The 16,488-nt window shown below is 36.0% G+C and overlaps 1 protein-coding gene across 7 annotated transcripts in view; it reads right to left on the minus strand.

The window, feature by feature from the left end:
• msi2b (musashi RNA-binding protein 2b) overlaps positions 1-16,488 on the minus strand; it is a 626,013-nt gene that overhangs the window by 445,590 nt on the left and 163,935 nt on the right. The window lies entirely within an intron of this gene.

The raw sequence follows: 16,488 nt of genomic DNA on the forward strand, positions 1-16,488 counted from the left end.
GCAATAAACAAATAAAACATACATTTTTGAATTTTTTACCGGCTTGAATAAAATGATTGGTGTTTACGGCTGTCAGTTACCCGGTCTCGTCAACACATACACGTAGAGAGCGCATGCACTCATACAAAAGCAGTCCAAGAGAACGAACAATTTGCAGTCATGTTGTTGTTATGATAGAATATACATTCAAACACAGCCAACGCTAGCTATCCAAATTGCTATTGTTAGCTAAGAACATCTAAAGCTAATGCAAGTGCATGTGTTACGTATGTATGTAGTTATGTCTATACGTAGGAGAAGCCGTGAGAGGGTGGGACATACTGTGTAAAATACATTATATAGTTGGCACCCTCTAGGCCTCTTTGTGAATGTTGCAAACAGCCCATTTATTAAATGAATTATTTTTTATTTTAATAATAATAATAATAATGGATTAGATTTTATATCGCATTTTCTATTATTAGATACTCAAAGCGCTCACAGAGAAGTGGGAACCCATCATTCATTCACACCTGGTGGTGGTAAGCTACATTTGTAGCCACAGCTGCCCTGGGGTAGACTGACGGAAGCGAGGCTGCCAGTTTGCGCCTACGGCCCCTCCGATCACCACCTGTTATTCATTCATCATTCATTCACCAGTATGAGCGGCACCGGGGGTAAGGGTGAAGTGCCCTGCCCAAGGACACAACGGCAGCGATTTGGATGTCAAGAGGCGGGGAGCAAACCTGCAACCCTCAGATTTCTGGCACGGCCGCTCTACCCACTACGCCATACCGCCCCCGTATATTTTGTTTGTATACAGTCCTGTTTAATTGTACTTATTTGAAATTACACTTACCTAAATATCATTGTAATGTAACACTAGTTAGTTAGTCAGTTAGTTAGCTTAGTGTATTATTTATTCGGTCAATGGTCAACAAAATAAACAAACAATTTTACATCCATACATTTATAAATTCATGGATGTAGGTTGTAGTTGAGCACTTATTTCGCCTAACCCTATTAACAAACTCAAATACAAGATGATGTAAAACCAGGAGACATCGGGCTCTGTTCTTGAGCTTCATAGAAATGTGAAATTTCCTTTACACAACTTATTACAAATACACCTTGTACACAACATGAACACTGTTCAAATATTTACACAGTAAAGACATAGACAGACAGTTGTGAAATATCCCTGTACACGTGTTGGTTAAACATTTGTACCAATAATATACTATATAAAAACACTTATACTTCAGTTGTTATTTATGTCGCACATTTAGTTTGAGCAATTAACATTGATCATAGCATTAACTACTGGTGTTCATCCAAGAGCGATATTTTTGTCTAAGACATTGGCCTTAAAGGTTTTTTTGAACGTGTGAATGGAACTTTTTTTTACAAATTTGCCTATCGTTCACAATCATTATGAGAGATAAGAACCCATTTCTTTTTTTTAAGGATTTTAAAGATGATTAAAAAAAAAACGTTGAAAGTAGCGCCATTGAATCACCATTTTAGCTTTCAAAGCCCTCTAAAACAACTTCAAAACCATCGATCAACGTTTTATACACACGCTGCAAGTAAATATATAATGTAGTAGCAGACACGTTCATAACGCTGTAAATGTGGATCTTGGAGCCAAGCTATTTTCGACATAAATTGAGTTCTTACCCAAAATAAACTAGAAAAAACATCCCTGGACAACTGTCTATCGAGTGAGTCACTATAATATTGATCATGATCCACACAGCAAGTCATGCATGTTTTTACAACTACATACGCTGTCGAGCTAGCTGTGTGCAAACAAAACATGAAATGTGGGCTGATACCATACCTGCCAACTTTTGAAATCAGAAAAACCTAGTAGCCAGGGTCCAGGGGCCGCAGGCCCCGGTAGGTCCAGGACAAAGTCCTGGTGGGGGGTTCAGGCTTCGCCCCCCGACGCAAAATGATTATTAGCATTCAGACAGGTTAAAATGTTGCTAAAACCATCACTTTTCTATCAGTCACAGTGACTTTTCAAAACAAAAATATTACAGCAAAAATCATATGGGTTGATTGACATGTTTATTCTGTAAGCTAACTTCAATAGTTTGAAATTATTTTGACAGTTAATGCCAGTTATCCTGTCAACCTTTCACAAGACTTCAATTTGTTAATTGAAAGTATAAACAGTATAAACACTTTTTACAGTAAACAAATGGTAAAACAGTACTAAACAATTCCATTTAAAAAAAAAATTGGTGTCATTATCAACTTTCTGTCCAAGCTTGTATAATCTACTGCCTTGTTCAATTGTAAAAAATATTCTGTGCCTAAAATTCACATTTCTATCACAATTATCATACTGTAAACATGGTAAGCTAACTTCATTAAAATTAATAGTCCTGTCAATAGCATGGAATTACAATTCAAATGTAGTTTTTTTGTAAGCCTTTCAAAATAATTCAAAATATGAAAAATTAATGAAAATTAATTTAGGGCATCAGACACTTGAAAAGTGGCACATCACATCTCTAATGTAATCATTTTAACTTTTCAACAGAAATAGCACTGCAAAAATATTAAGGACATACTTCTGTATTTTGGTAGTTATGCTGTCAACATTTAACAAGATTTCTTCAACTTGGACTTGAAAGCATAAATAGTATAAACACTTTTAACAGTATAACAGTACTAAACAATTCCAATAGATAACATTGGTGTCATTACCTTTTTGTGGCTAAAATCCGAAAAACGTTGAAAGTTTTCCACTTGTATCGCTAGCAACGGCATTAGACTTAAATAAATGATAAATGGGTTGTACTTGTATAGCGCTTTTCTACCTTCAAGGTACTCAAAGCGCTTTGACACTACTTCCACATTTACCCATTCACACACACATTCACACACTGATGGAGGGAGCTGCCATGCAAGGCGCTAACCAGCACCCATCAGGAGCAAGGGTGAAGTGTCTTGCTCAGGACACAACGGACATGACGAGGTTGGTACTAGGTGGGGATTGAACCAGGGACCCTCGGGTCGCGCACGGCCACTCTTCCACTGCGCCACGCCGTCCCAACTTGTGTTTTTTTGTCCCAACGTGGTCTTTTACATCGCTAATTCCTCCGTGTCCGATCGAAAAATCTTGTCTGCACAAAGTGCAATTCGCGTAGTTTTCACCCTTTTTGGAACGGATAATTATTCCTGGATAGGCTTTTGAATATTCTTCACGGAATGACTGCAGTTTTCTTTTCGGTTTAAGACTTGTATGCGATTTTTCTCCGGCTGATTCCATGATCGTTCGCTCGTTTGGAAACAATGACAACAGGTGCCTCGTGCTTGGCAGCGGTGCTATAAATAGCCTCGCGGAATGGCTCGATAGGAAGTTACGGGAAGCAGGTAAAATGTCATTGTTGTTACGCGATTTCGTGAATAAAACTTAAAAAAAATTATTTTTTTTAATTAATGAAAAACCGTATTTTTTATCACTGCAACCGTAACCCGGAATAGGTTGATGAAAACCGTACTAATTACGGGAAAACCGGAGTAGTTGGCAGGTATGTGATACTTTACGAATACTGTAATATGATTGTTCATGTTTTTCAGTCAATACAGATTGGTGTCCTATTGCATTGTGTTGTGCGTTGCAAACTCAAACGCGATTCGGGTGCTGACGTAGAAGCTATAGCTTATCTTTTGCAGTAGCTAGCTTTTACGGCTAATACCAACGCATGCCGATGTGTTACTCTGCTAGAAAAAGAGTTCCTTCGTGTTAGCTCTTACAATAACAATATTGCTATAGCTTGGTTACTAAATAGGTTACGGAATGTAAATGAAATATTATTGACAGTTTTTGAATGCATTTTTAAGTGATTTAGTGGTAAAATTGATTGCTACTGTTAGCTGCATTGCTAGCCACCTAGAAGGAGTCGATTTTGACATGATAGATTGTAAAAAAATAAATAATAATAATAACTTTTGTCTTCTTGTCTTTGATAGAGATTACTATTATTGATATATAGGCAAATATTCCCCCCAAAAAAGTGTGATTCCCTTTTAAAACACAGAGCATTCTGCCTGAAGCCAAACATAAACGTGCCTGCAGCTAGACAAAGCAAAAGCTTGACATTAACTCTAGACCATATTTTTGGACATTTTAGAGGTTAGTAATATTACATTCATGTATTTTTAAAATGTTCATATTTTTGAAATGCTAACAATACACTCAAACAGGGAACAACAGCATTATTTTTAAATTTGATTTGCTGATCCCAACTTAGTTAATCATGTATACGTACAACAAACTTCAGGCAAGTGTCACGATGATGGAAGCACTATTTATTGTACTACCAAGTTAATTAAGCGGATCATTGTGTTCCAAAAATAAACGGTTAAGTGCGCATCATTATGCATGGCAACCAAGGTCATCAATCATTCAGCATCCTCACAAACAGGATTTCAACTTGCTTTCAGCAGCATTGTGGGCTTTAACACACTTTTCCTGCAGCTGTTAACCTCCAACACTTCCAGAGCAAGCAAGTCAAGTTTCGAATACTATAAAGGACAACACCACGTGGTGAGCTCTGCTTTTTCTATTGCAAACAAAAACACATATTGAGAGATTTAGCAAAAGTATTTTCTTAGAATTTCGCTCATAAGCTATTGACAGTTTACCTTGGAAAAACCAAGTGTGTACAAGAAAAATCTGATAAGAAATATATTTAATTAAGTTTATTAATGCCAAGCTACACCAAAATCACGGTAGACAAGTATTGTATCATTGTTTTGTTAGGTAAAATGGTGCTATTTTGTCTTATTTGCTGAAGTGTGGTCTGTGTAGAGAATTCACGTAATTTGTGTAATTTGTGTTGTGGGTTTTCACATCAACAACACTGACATGTTACATACAACAGTAAATTAAAGTTATAAGAACAATGTTTGCAGTGTTTTAAAAATGCTGATTTAAAAAATCCCCTGTTTGGATTAAGCTAGACCAATTGAGATCCTGTTGTAAAGTGTTCCAGGTAAATGTAAGCTCGATTGTGAAATTGGATAGAAGTCTGCATATATTGCAAGTCGCGATGCAAAAATCACCTACGGCAGGAGGCCAAAGGTTAGAATTGAAGTGTCACGACTTGACTGCTCACACAGCACATTTGGGTCGATGCTGTTCAACTTAAGTCCTCGTGTCAGTAGTGTGTGTTTCAAACTGTTGCAGGCTGTCAAATTTAATTTCCGCCATCTGTGGACTCATAATGTTAATTCTAAAAACAAAGCAGCAAGCTTCTCTTTTCAATGAGAAAGACGGTACACCTGCCTTTACACACACACGAACTGAATAGGCATCCCATACATATAACGTTGGCCCATTCTTTGCTGTCTAACAGCTTCAACTCTTCTTGGAAGGCTTTTCACAAGGTTTAGAAGTGTGTTTTTTTTCCATTACAGCACGTCCTAAAAGCAGTAGGAAGAACCAGAGCTTATTTAATCTTACCCTTTTTCATATCATAGCAATTGTATCCCATTTCGCTGTTCTCTGTTTGTAACAGAACAGTGAATTAATAAATAATATACCATAAGCAAGTAAACACATACATATTCAAATTAGGGTTGTACGGTATACCGGTACTAATAAAGTACTGCGATACTAATTGATTGAAATCGGTACTATTACTGCCTTTGAAAAATACCGGTACCGTTCTTTCATCTGCGGCGATGACTACAGAGCCGAGGCACATGATGTTGAGTGTGTCAAAACGCACACACAAAGTGCATACAAGCAATAACATTTAGGAGTGCACTGCTGTTTTTAGATGGAGACAGGTGTGGACAATATTGGAGACAGATGCGTCTGTCCCACACTAAAAGTATACAGCTAAAGAGAAAACTATTTGATGTTGCTTTCATTTTCTCAATACAGCTTCCATCAGCTGCTGTGACTGAGAGTTAATGATGTGAAGAAACATGCAGCAGGTGATGTGTCGTGAACGTTGCCACAACTTGTTTATAAAGTCTTTAGTTTCTTTACTGGGATTCTCACTTGTCCTTTATTTAACTGCAAACCTTATTAGTGTTCAAATAACATCAAAACTAGCTATAATGTTTTGTGATCTCATCGAACTGAACGCAGGCTGTGAAGTTTGTGTATATGATGTGAGCGGCATCACTCCTGTTTATTTTTTTTGGACCAAACTGTTGCACTGAACCACTAGAAGGCGTTAGAGAAGAACAAAGCTTGTTTATTAGACTTCATCTTCATTAGCCAAACTGCTTTGAGATTTATATTGATATCAAAAAGTAAACACCATGTTTTTGTTCATTACTTGTGTTTTTTTCCAAAGGCATTACTTTAAAAAACATTCATGTAACATAGCATTTTGTTAATGTTTTAGTGTGTATAGTTAATTCCTAAACGACATATTTCTGCTCAAACTCTTAATGGATCTGTCCCGATACAGCACCTACATGTACATATAACATGTTCCATAACTTAAAAAAAATAAAATAAAAATAATTTAAAAAAATACCTCCCTCTATCAAAATGTAAAACTAGAGATAAAGACATCATGCAATGAGAAAAAGCTGACACATTGAAATGATTAATGAACAAAAAAAAAAAAACACTTGTCATTGGACATATGGATAATGTTTATTTATAGCCTTTTTATTAGATATTACAAATTACATGATGGTTACATGATGGTATTACGTTCACACAGAACACTGCTTTACCTAACAATCAGTAATCATGATTTCAATATTGATAAAAATTATCTTAATTATTATTTTGGCCATAATTGGCAGCCCTATGTATAAGACTACCTATCATACATGAACACTATTTTTATCTTTTTTGTCAAACCATCTTTTTAATTTGTTAATTTCTTCTGTTATTATTTGTATTAGCTTCTGTGTGTTCTCTCCTGAACAAAACACAGTTGTATCATCTGCAAATAATACTAACTTTAAGTCCTTTGTAACTTTACAAATGTTGTTATGTATAGATTGAAGAATTTTGGTCCCAGTATTAATCCCTGAGGTACGCCACAAAATATTTTCAGCTCTGTAGACGGGTATTTGCCTATCTTCACGTATTGCTTCCCGTTAGTTAAGTAACTTCTTACCCAGTTCAAGACCAACCCTCTGATTCAATCCATCCATCCATTTTCTACCGCTTGTCCCTTTTGTGGTTTCAGGGGGTGCTGGAGCCTATCCCAGCTGCACATGGGCTGAAGGCGGGTACACCCTGGACAAGTCGCCCCTCTGATTCCATATCATTCTAATTTGTTTATTAAGATATTATGATTGATTGTGTCAAATGCTTTTGTTAAATCCATAAGTACTGCAGCAGCACATTTTTTGCTATCTATTGAATTGGTAATCTCTTCCGTTATTTCGATTAATGCCATTGATGTGGAAATGTTGGCTCTGTATCTGTATTGGTTGTCTGTGAGTGTTTCATTGTTATTTATGAATTTGTCCAATCTGTTCTTAAACAGTTTTTCAATAATTTTAGAAAATTGTAGAAATACAGAAACAGGTACGGTATGTAGTTTGTAAGCTGGTGTTTGTCACCAGTCTTATAAATTGGTACAACTTTTGCTATTTTCATTTTATCTGGGAATGTGCCTGTTTGAAATGATAGGTTGCTGATCTATGTTAACGGTTCTGAAATCTCTTCAATAACCTTTTTATAGTTTCCATATCAATTCCGTTACAATTAGTTGAGGTCTTGGATTTACATTTTTTCACAATATTGATTATTTTCTCTTTTGTCACACCTTTGAGGAACACAGAGTTGGGATTTATGTTTATAGTGTGATTCAAGTCCTCACCTGACTGGGGACCTGGAATCTGTTCCTCCAGATAAGGTCCAATGTCCACAAAGTACTTATTGAAGCTTTCAACTACTCCGTTCATATTGTCATTTTTTACATTTCCATCTCAGAAGTATTTAAAATAATCCTTCTTAGCACCATTTTTAATAATGCTATTTAGGATGCCCCATGTTGCTCTCATATTGTTTTTGTTCTGGTCCAAAAATTGACTGTAATATTATTTCCTCCGCATTTGTAGTATGCCAGTTAGCTTGTTCTTTTACGTTTTGTGCTTTTTTACCTCTGCAGATCTTTATGTTATAAATGTTCTATATAATCTATTCTTGTTGCAAGCATTGTTCAGTCCTTTGGTCATCCATGGTTGATTGTTTTTGTTTTGCTTCTCACAAAGTTGTTTTAATGGACAGGGTTTGTCATAAACATACTTGCCAACCCTCCCAAATTTTCCGGGAGACTCCCGAATTTCAGTGCCTCTCCCGAAAACCTCCCGGGACAACCATTCTCCCGAATTGCTCCCGATTTCCAGCCGGACCTGAGTGAGGACAGCCTGTCGTCACGTCCGCTTTTCGTGCCGGCCCAGTCACGTTATAACATCTATGGCTTTTGGAGCTCAGTGCGCAACTGCATACACAACAAGAAGGAGACTATTATATATGCCTCCGTTATCCATAGGTTTATCTATAACCCATAAAGTAGGCAGGCAAATAGCTATTTCTAAGCGTGTGTTTATTCCAGCCGGCACGTTAATACACTGACACAAAACATCCGGATTCTCATCATGCATTGCTTCAAAACTACGGCAAGTAGTAATGTCCAAACAAAGATAATGACAGAGAATAGAACGAGGATGGACAATTCTACCCTAAACTCACTCCTTTCCTGCAAATTAAATTTCACCTATGCTCCTTCAGAGGCTGTGCTACTGGCTGCAAAGCATTGCACTTTCAAATACAACAATGAGTAGAGAGGAGTGTTATGTGTGTGTATATAAAATATGTTTATTTTTTTTTATAAATGTCTAATGATAATGTCAATGAGAGATTTTTAATCACAGCTATGTTGAAATTGTAACTAATATTAAAACTGTTGTTGATAATATTCATTTTTGTTTCACTTCTTTTGGATTGTTCTGTGTCGTGTTTGTGTGTCCTCTCAATTGCTCTGTTTATTGCTGTTGCCCAGTGTTGCTGGGTCGGGTTTGGTTTTGGAATTGGATTGCATTGTTATGGTATTGCTTTGTTGGATTGATTAATTAAAATAAATAAATAAATAAATAAATAAATAAATAAATAAATAAATAAATAAATTTAAAAATCGATTTTTGAAAAATGAGAATAGATTTTTTTTAAATGAGAATCGATACTGAATCGTACAACATGAGAATGGCGATTTGAATTTGAATCGATTTTTTCCCACACCCCTAATATATATATATATATATATATATATATATATATATATATATATATATATATATTTATATGTGTATATGTGTATATGTATATATATATATATATATATATACACATATATACACAATTTCCCAACTCATATGGAAACGGGGTTTGTAGAAATGCAGTTTTTGTCTTTTATCCGATTATTAATCGATTATCAAATTAATCGTTTGTTGCAGCCCTAATATATATACATATATATATATATACATATATATATATATATATATATATATATATATATATATATATATATATATATATATATATATATATATATATATATATATATGTATATATATTAGGGCTGCAACTAACGATTAATTTGATAATCGATTAATAATCGGATAAAAGACAAAAACTGCATTTCTACAAACCCCGTTTCCATATGAGTTGGGAAATTGTGTTGGATGTAAATATAAACGGAATACAATGATTTGCAAATCATTTATACCCTTCACTGGCTCCCTGTGCGTTATTGAATCAATTTTAAACTCATTTTATTTGTTTTTAAATGTCTAAACAACCTCGCGCCAACCTATCTCTCCGACCTCCTTCAGCCTTACTGCCCCACCCGATCCTTAAGATCAGCCGATCAGCTGCTGTTGACGGTCCCTGACACAAGGCTGAAGCTTAGAGGTGACAGAGCTTTCGCCGTTGCTGCTCCCAAGCTCTGGAACGACCTACCTCTGAGTGTTAGACAAGCCTCCTCTCTTCCTGTTTTTAAATCTCTCTTAAAAACATACTTTTATTCCATGGCTTTTAAGACTGAGTGATATCCATCATGCAATGGCGCCCCATAATACACCTGCTGTGAACCTGTTTTTATGTTTTTATGTTTTTATTTATTCTATTTAATTTATTTATTTTTTATCGTGTTCTGTTTGTGTTGTGTTGTGTTTGCTCGGTACTCGTTTTATCTTTTAACCTGTTCATTGTACAGCACTTTGGCTACCCCTGTGGTAAATTTTAAATGTGCTTTATAAATAAAGTTGATTTGATTTGATTTGATAATCAGTTGAATATGCTACAAAGACAACATATTTGATGTTCAAACTGATAAACATTTTTGTTTTGCAAATAATCATTAACTTTAGAATTTGATGACAGCAACACGTGACAAAGAAGTTGGGAATGGTGGCAATAAATACTGATAAAGTTGAGGAATGCTCATCAAACACTTATTTGGAACATCCCACAGGTGTGCAGGCTAATTGGGAACAGGTGGGTGCCATGATTGCGTATAAAAACAGCTTCCCAAAAAATGCTCAGTCTTTCACAGGAAAGGATGGGGCAAGGTACACCCCTTTGTCCACAACTGCGTGAGCAAATAGTCAAACAGTTTAAGAACAACGTTTCTCAAAGTGCAATTGCAAGAAATTTAGGGATTTCAACATCTACGGTCAATAATATCATCAAAAGGTTCAGAGAATCTGGAGAAATCACTCCACGTAAGCGGCATGGCCAGAAACCAACATTGAATGACCGTGACCTTCAATCCCTCAGACGGCACTGTATCGAAAACCGACATCAATCTCTAAAGGATATCACCACATGGGCTCAGGAACACTTCAGAAAACCACTGTCACTAAATACAGTTCGTCGCTACATCTGCAAGTGCAAGTTAAAGCTCTACTATGCAAAGCGAAAGCCATTTATCAACAACATCCAGAAACGCCGCCGGCTTCTCTGGGCCCGAGATCATCTAAGATGGACTCATGCAAAGTGGAAAAGTGTTCTGTGGTCTGACGAGTCCACATTTCAAATTGTTTTTGAAAATATTCGACATCGTGTCATCCGGACCAAAGAGGAAGCGAACCAGCCAGACTGTTATCGACGCAAAGTTCAAAAGCCAGCATTTGTGATGGTATGGGGGTGCATTAGTGCCCAAGGCATGGGTAACTTACACATCTGTGAAGGCACCATTAATGCTGAAAGGTACATACAGGTTATGGAACAACATATGCTGCCATCTAAGCGCCGTCTTTTTCATGGACGCCCCTGCTTATTTCAGCAAGACAATGCCAAGCCACATTCAACACGTGTTACAACAACGTGGCTTTGTAAAAAAAAGAGTGCGGGTACTTTCCTGGACCGCCTGCACTCCAGACCTGTCTCCCATCAAAAATGTGTGGCGCATTATGAAGCGTAAAATACGACAGCGGAGACCCCGGACTGTTGAATGACTGAAGCTCTACATAAAACAAGAATGGGAAAGAATTCCACTTTCAAAGCTTCAATAATTAGTTTCTCAGTTCCCAATCGTTTATTGAGTATTGTTAAAAGAAAAGGTGATGTAACACAGTGGTGAACATGCCCTTTCCCAACTAATTTGGCACGTGTTGCAGCCATGAAATTCTAGGTTAATTATTATTTGCAAAAAAAAATAAAGTTTATGAGTTAGAACATCAAATATCTTGTCTTTGTAGTGCATTCAATTGAATATGGGTTGAAAAGGATTTGCAAATGCGATGAGGTGGCGACTTGTCCAGGGTGTACACCGCCTTCCGCCCGATTGTAGCTGAGATAGGCTCCAGCGCCCCCCGCGACCCCAAAGGGAATAAGCGGTAGAAAATGGATGGATGGATGTATTCCACTTATATTTACATCCAACACAATTTCCCAACTCATATGGAAACGGGGTTTGTATCCTTTCCAGTATTTTATCGAAAAAAACAGCATACTGGCACCATACTTATTTTGATTATTGTTTCTCGGCTGTTTGTACATGTTGCAGTTTATAAATAAAGGTTTATAAAATAAAAAAATAAAAAAAAATAAAAAATGTAAATTTAAAATACAAAATAAAAATAAATGCCTCTGCGCATGCGCATAGCATAGATCCAACAAATCGATGACTAAATTAATCACCAACTATTTTTATAATCGTTTTGAATCGATTTAATCGATTAGTTGTTGCAGCCCTAGTATATATATATATATATATATATATATATATATATATAGCTGAGATAGGCTCCAGCGCCCCCCGCGACCCCAAAAGGGAATAAGCGGTAGAAAATGGATGGATGGATGGATATATATATATATATATATATATATATATATATATATATATATATATATATATATATATATATATATATATATATATATATATAAATATATATGTATAAATATATAAATATGTATATAAAATAAATTCTGAATTGTAGGTGCAATTACGGCAATAAGAAATTTGGGACACCTAGTCGTAACTCTTTTACGATTACGGTTGCAAATAACGACTATTTTGATAATCTACTCGTCATTGATAACCTATTCAGTGGCTCTAACTTGGCCATCTGCTTTTAAATGTATCTTAAGATGTTTTTCGGCATGTGCTACCTAACAAAGATGACTATTTCATTGAGAAATTATATATTATACAGTATTCATACTGTAACTGTGCTGCTCACCAGGCTGTTACAAAATTACATTTGTGTCCATTTAAAAGCAAGGACAGGGCCAGTGCTGACAAAAATAAAGTATAATTTTTTATGAAAACAACTTTTGTAAAAAATAATAGCAATAAAAACCAACAACAAACACCAAAGCTTTGTAACTTCCTCAAAAAGAGAAAGTTTATTATTAATAATTATTGAATAATGATTATTATTGAATATTGATGATTATTTATTGATTAACTCCTGGCATTTTTCAAAATGGAATATACTCAATCAATTCTAAACATTTTAGCTATCTAATAGATGTATATGTATTATTTTATGATATTGGTGCCGTGGTGTTCATGTGTGTGCATGTGTATGTGTGTGTGTGATTGACGTTTGTTATTGTGCCTTCTTTGTACTACAAATTGGCATTGATTCACACCTGATGTTCCTGACAAATAAAAAAAATTACTTGAATTGATATAGACAAAGTTTAGCTAGCGGATTTTGGCTAAAATTCACACAACCTCATCTCACACATGTTAGCTAGCTCCAAGGCAACAAGCTTACTATTTTACTTTCTTTGAGATTGCATCCTCCAAATAGCTGAAGGTAAAAAAATAGATTGTCAATAGTAAATCATTTATTAATTCTCTTTGTACACAACATTATTTATCAACGACTTAAAATATTCTTTATTTTCAATTGTTACAGTATATGGCGCCCAACCAGACTAAAGATAGATCCTGCTTCAAAAATGAGCTAGATAACTAAGAATCAGCACCAATTGAATGTCAACAAAATCATGTTTAAGCCATTAGAACCAAAAGGTCAACCTACTGGAGTTCCAAAATGTTTGGTGTAAAATTGGACACATACGAGTAATTTGTGTTCTGCAAAGGATTTATATTTTGGTAACATTTAAATAGTGCGTGACTGATTGATTGATCGGTTGGCTGGTTGATTGATTTAATGGTATCACGGATATTTTTTCCAAAATGTTACAGGCATCAATCCAAATACCCATGTATATCTAATACAATTATTTCAGTAGCTAGAGGTATTCCTCTACCTGAGGGTTATTCTAGTTTAGTAGAGGTTAATGGTTTAACAGAGGCCCCAAATGTGTCTTATACCTAACCTGCATGAGTTTTAGTTTTGTTTTGTGTAATGAAGTTGAAGCACCTAGGGACCAAAGGAGAATGAGCAATCAGCTCGCCAGCAGGTTTAAAGCCTGTTTTAATGAGGCAACAGTGCTAATCGTAATATTGTGTAATTGTAACGCTATGCTGAGGCTCTCTAACTTCATCATTTAGCAACACAGTCATGAAAAGGTGTAAATCAAAACGGTCAAGACGATGAAAACAATTTCGGAAAGCATGGTTTGGTTCAGTTTGATAAAATGCAAACACAAGCCCAATAAAAGTTTACAAAATGAACACTGTAAAATTTAAAAAATGCACTTAAAGTGTCCATTAATTGACATAATTGGACTACACTGTGTATTGTCAAATTCTTTTCCAGCTTCTAAAAGTAATTGTGTGTGATGCATTTCAATTTTGTATCATTCTTCTTGACGTGGTAATGTTCAGTGTTGTGGTTTCTGTGCTTTTACATCAGTGTCTAATGCCAGTGCCTTTTTGGCAAGGGGGTTTTCGTCACCTAAAATAAAAGCTGCTCATTAAGTTAAGTGTTTACTGAACAGCTTTAAACCAAAGTCTCTTGGCTCTACTGAGGAGCTGAACTGGTAGAGCATGAAGCGCTTGAGGTTTTTTTTGGAATACTTCACAGGAATCCAAAAACGAGAGGAATAATTCACTGCTCTACAGAACGTGTAGAATAACTTAGCAGCAGGACTCAACTTCTTTGACGTTTTTCACCGTGGTGTGGCTTCGTTGCCAATGTTCACACAATACCCCATGACCAGTGTCCAGTTACAAGGACACCCCTCCCACCACAACGACTATATAATACAAAATCATTTAGCAGCAGGTGACGCATGAAAGAGCAGGCACAATCATCCAGACTAGATGTCATGTAAAAGTGCCTGTTTACACCGAGGCTGTCTGTGTGTGGTAATGCTTCAGTGCGTGTACTGTCCTTGACGTACCGAGCTAGCACTGTCAGCAGGTGTTTGGAGTAAAGCAGTGGAGTGTATAGCGCACACAATCCTGACTTTGAGGGGGTTGAAGATATTTTGCGCTCTCTTCTCTGGAATTAAATACACACCTTGTGGCTAGTGGAGGCCACAGCTGTGCAGTGAACAAACACGAAAATGCCTCGCTCCAAAAACAATCTCAACCCCATCTCCAAATCTTCTACCTATGCCCCCTGGGCAGTGGCACGGACCAACAAAATCCTCTCCTACTCTACTTGTGCATGTTTCATTTCCTCCAAGAAAGGACTATTCAGTCATTTTAAAGTAGCATGTTACACAGTCCAGGCTTTTTCTTTGATGAGCTTTAGTCCTAATCCTTCAAGGTTGGACCATCAAAAAGAAAATGAAGACTACACAATACATGGTTGGAGAGTAAAACGCAATTACTGGGTTTTCAAGCAGCTCTTACACATCAGGTGTATCACAGGAGCAGTGTGAGACCAACTGACAATATGGATTTCTACACAAAATCCACACAAGCTGCTGGGACGCAATCTCAGCACCCAGCCAAGACTGAGGCTAGCTGCCCCACCTAAAGTGTAATTCACTCTCCAGCTAAAGCTGGATGGTCGGCTTGACCCAACAGCTCGAGCTGTCATTCACTTCTGACCTCCAGAAAGGTGCCAATGAAACATGTCCATGAGTAGTGAGCACAACAAAGTGCCTCACCTGGCTCTTGCTGACAGCTCAGCATTTTGAAGAGCAATAAGGAATCAACACAGTTTCATAGAGTCAAATTATGGCCTTGTTCTGTGTTTGCCTCTGGCCTAACCAAGACATGGTAGCTGATGGTAGTTGTAACACTGGAATACAATCAGTCATAATGTTGCATCATTTGACAATCTGCTCAGTATACTGCTAGCTGTAATTCTATACATTCTCATGAGAATTTGTCAGGAATATACCGGTACTCAATTTGGTTTGAAATTGGATGTTTGGGAACCCCATGCGTAAAAGCGTGAACCTCCATGTATCCTGTCTCAGCATGTACAAGAAGGAACTCATACAAAAGATTCAGAACCATATTTCATTGTGAATTGTAAACATGTAAAAATTCCTCAATATATAAGTGAAATAGTATTGCATGTTACTTATATGTATATCATAAGTAAGAGTCTTCAAACATCACCGTACCACTGTAGTATCTTTTGACTTTGATTTATTTTGATCACAACAACCAAAAATACTCTCCATGTATACAATTTTAACCATGTATATATAAAAACAATAAAAATATGGTGTGTGTCCAAAAGGAGTTGCACCATTATTCATATATAATAATCTGATTATTTATCAACAACAAAATACATGACCAACAATATTAATCTAAAATGTATTATAGTATATATGAATTATATGATTACAGAATACATTATTTATGTCCATGAATACAAAAAAAAAATGGATACAAATAATAAATACAATAAACACTCATTTCATCAAATGTAGTTTATAAGAATAAAATACACCCTAAAGATATTTTATGTTTCCTCCTCTTTGTTATCAAACAAAGACATTGAAAATACATTTATCATTGTGGTCAGTTTCACTCAATCATTAAAATGGCCAGACAATTACCAAGAATATTATCATTAGTCACAAAGTGAGCAATTTATATTTGCAAGGACTAGCCAGACTGTCTCTTCCGAGTATTTCAGTCATTACAGCAAAGGCTG

Source organism: Nerophis lumbriciformis, linkage group LG09, assembly GCF_033978685.3.
Source record: "Nerophis lumbriciformis linkage group LG09, RoL_Nlum_v2.1, whole genome shotgun sequence".
In the NCBI taxonomy this organism is placed as follows: domain Eukaryota; kingdom Metazoa; phylum Chordata; class Actinopteri; order Syngnathiformes; family Syngnathidae; genus Nerophis; species Nerophis lumbriciformis.